The 3,727-nt window shown below is 39.7% G+C and overlaps 1 long non-coding RNA gene across 1 annotated transcript; it reads right to left on the reverse strand.

Moving 5' to 3' along the window:
- Positions 1-340: 340 nt before the first annotated feature.
- On the reverse strand, positions 341-3,283 carry LOC148864287 (uncharacterized). The gene is made up of 3 exons (XR_016110401.1): positions 3,080-3,283; positions 2,253-2,333; positions 341-1,015 (listed from the first exon to the last, which is right to left on the reverse strand). It is a non-coding gene; the product is annotated as an uncharacterized LOC148864287 (long non-coding RNA).
- Positions 3,284-3,727: the final 444 nt, after the last annotated feature.

Below are 3,727 nucleotides of genomic sequence, written 5' to 3' on the forward strand. Positions count from 1 at the left end.
GCTTGTTGCAATTATATGAGGTCGGCCAACTGTATCCTGTTCTGTCATTTCATTTCACTCTTTTAAGTTCATCAACAGATAGTTAAACTGAAAAAGAAATATCAGTTACTGAACAAGTTGCTGAACTAAATGCATTCAAAGTTTTGGAATGCCCTAGTCAGGAGAAATTGTTAAGGGTCTTAAAGATGGTATTATTGATATTCTGTACCTTCCTTTCTTCTACCATTTTATTTATTATTATTTTTTTCAATTGGGTATGAGGGGAATTCTCAGGGGTGTGTTATTGAGACCATCATTTGGTGGGCCCACAGTAGGAAGTCTATCTACAAAGCAAAGCAAATTAATGGAGGATCTGTCCTCTTGATTTGATATATCAGGGAGCATGCTTTTCAAATGGGTAAGCATCATCCCATAAGGATTGTCATGTTTCTAAGCTTCAATTTTTAGGTTTTGGACCCTCCACCACATGCCTAGACATGTGGATGTTGTTAAGGGAGCAACTGCCTTAAAGACATTAGGGACACCATACATGTCCTGGGACCCCAGAATTATGGAAGTAACTTAAGAGAAAGGGTCAAACAGTACAAATTTGTGCCTGCCTTAAAGACATTAGTCCAGCCCTGAAGGCAGCTGCATCAATTGGGTCCGGTCCCCTGCATCTGATCAGTACAAATTTGTGCCTAAAGATTGCTGCACTGCCACACCCATTGGGTGCAGGTTTTTGGACGTTTAACAACTGGCCCCAAGTCACACACCACTCTGTCAAAATAGTTGTTTTCTCATGGCAACTTTGTTCTGCCAACTTGGCAACAGTACTGTTCTCTTTCAATTATCCTGATGAGCAGAGATTAGCTAATTAAGGCCACCCGTTTAATTAGCTAGAACAACAGTTGGCATGGATGACACGCTGGTAGAAGTTGCAGGTTGATTCTCATGGCCACTGCTGCTTGGCCTCATGCCACCTTCATTCCCTGATCTCCCATTTTCCCTTTCTCGATACCTCTCCCTAGGCCAGCTACACATGGAAACACCACAGATGTTAACATGTTTCTGTAAAATCACTAAATGCAGCAAAGACTATGTGGTTCGTGGCCACCAAAACATTCTTTACAATAGGCAAAGCAAATTCATAGGAACATGACTTTTTGGTCCAAAGAAAGCTCATAAACCAATTATCCATAATGTATTGGTTAGATAAATTAAATTCTCAATTTGGTATTTTGGAAGTTCAGGCTGAAAATCTTCAGCTGAAGCAAGCTGACAGTGAAATTTTGGGGAATTAGGATTCTCCAATTTGTATGACTTTTGGGCTATTATGACACAGTAAAGGGGTGGCCCATCATATCAAGACAACTCTCCCCTATGCCAGATTGTCAGCCTTGCATGAATGTGTGGTCCAAAGGACAAATCTTATAATAACAGGAAGAGCAGATGTTATCATTGACAAACTTTTGGGATATTGAGCAATTTGTCTCAAGTTGCTTCAGCCTTTTAAGGATTACCATTGACAATGACAATCCAAAATGATCAGAGGACAATACCTCTCTAATGGTATCATTTTCTCTATTATGACACTAACATTTACTTCACACTCCTATCGTACTTCAGTTACTTGTCCCACAAATTCTTAACAATCTCCATGCATGAATATATGCTGTAGCAGGCAGAGTACTAGTTGCATTATATTACACTGGCTGATGTAAATATTGTATAAAGATTATCAGCTTGCAAGGGAAACTCTATGTAAAACATATATTTACCAATATTGGACAAGATACTTGTATATACACCAACATCCATGGAGAGTCTTAAGGCACACACATACAGACTCATGGAAAATGATCCACAAATTTTCGGCATTAACCGGATGCTAAATATTGTGGTTGTCACTCATCAGGTCATTCTTCTAAAAGGTTGCCACATTAATTGAGTTGCCTGGGTCCATAAACCACCTAGATGGTATGTTATGATGGGAAGCTAAGCCCTTAGCAAGCATCCAATATGACTCCTTAGTAAAGCATTCCCTATTCAGTCTGATGTGAGAGCCCTCATTGAAAGACCATTGTAGAAATAATTCAGAGTAGCTTAAGAGAATTTCTTAATAGGATTCAGTATGAGATAAATAAATTCGTTTTTTGATGAAATGTTGATAATTTCCAATATGAAGTAGTCACGAACAATTGCTTGTCTGGCCTACATGCTCTGGATCAAAAAATGTTGACCCATCTCAGAGGAAAGCATATGTAACATACCTACTGGTTGTGGAGGAAGAAAATTCCCGCCTTGAAGATCGAATCCCAGACTGTCTTCTCTAGTTCTCGCTGAAGCTCTCTCTACAAGCAAATAGATTTAATTATTTTTGCAATTTTTTCCATGAGTTCAATAACCAACATAATATAAAGCTAGTATGAGAAGTCCATTGAATTAACAAAACTACGCATGGTTACATGAATTTAGGAATATCAAACTATACAAAATATAAATAAAATACATCTAAGATTTTGACATCAACTATGGATCAAGGGTCACTTATTTCATCAAGGATAATAACAATGTACCGAACAACAAAATAGCTTGCATGGCTCTTGGTAAAGGCCATTACACAATGTTGGTCACTGCTACCTAGGTTCATGGGGAGGAGGCTGGATACAAACCTAACCTCGAGGTTTTAGCACCGGGTAACCATTCTTAGGCTCAAAGGTAACTGAGATAAGCCCCTTCCATCCAAAAAACCTAAGCCTGGAGTTCGCTTTAAAACTGCCGAATGCAGAGTCTAATCTGGTCAAAGTGAGCATAAAAAATGAATAGGACAGAGAGAGAGAGAGGGAGAGGAGTACGACAGAGAGAGAGAGAGAGAGAGGAAGAAGAAGAAGAAGAAGAGGGATAGAGTTCGCTTTAACACTGCTGAATGCAGAGCTCTAATCTGGCCAAAGTGAGCATAAAAAATGAATACGACAGAGAGAGAGAAAGAGAGAAAGAGAGAGAGAGAAAGAGAGAAAGAGAGAAAGAGAGAGAGAGAAAGGAGAAGAAGAAGAAGAAGAAGAAGAAGAAGAAGAAGAAGAGGGATAGAGAAACTTACCATTGCTTGAAGAGAGATGCACCAGAAGAAGCCTGAGGATTTTCGACTCACCGTCGCTTCACTCCTTGAACACCGATAACCTGAGAAGCACGAACAGAGGGAAAGAGTGTAGCAGAGAGAGATGGAAAGAATGAAGCAGGCACGGAGAGAGTGAAGTAGAGAGAGAGAGGGAGAGAGAAAGACGCGCAAGAAGAAGGTATGCGCGGGCAATGCTTATTTTCAGATGATGGAAATTTGAGGAAAAACCCGCGCAAACATGTAGCTACGGTTTCATGAAAAGTAGAATACGTATTGCAACGGTTAATATTATAACCGTCTCAAAACTAAAGCATGTATTGCAACGGTTCATGAAACCGTGGCCAAGTTAAATACGAAATTGAACATATGGACACGGACAAAATAATCCATTGCCATATGTGATTTTTAGTATGGCTGTTCACGGGTCGGGTCGGTTTACTGTGGTTTTTCCAACCGACCCGACCTGATCGGGTTACTTGACATAGAAACCGAAACTGATCCAGTGTTAAGCAAAACCGATCTGGCCAGTTTGAGTCGGGTTTGATCGGTTTTGGTCGGTTTCGGTTCTAAGTTCATCCCTGTGACAAAATCTTGCTAATTTTAAAAACAATCATAAATTGAACATCATTT

The sequence above is a fragment of the Nelumbo lutea genome, chromosome 3, assembly GCF_056320005.1.
Source record: "Nelumbo lutea isolate HS-2025 chromosome 3, American lotus-T2T, whole genome shotgun sequence".
NCBI classification, from domain to species: domain Eukaryota; kingdom Viridiplantae; phylum Streptophyta; class Magnoliopsida; order Proteales; family Nelumbonaceae; genus Nelumbo; species Nelumbo lutea.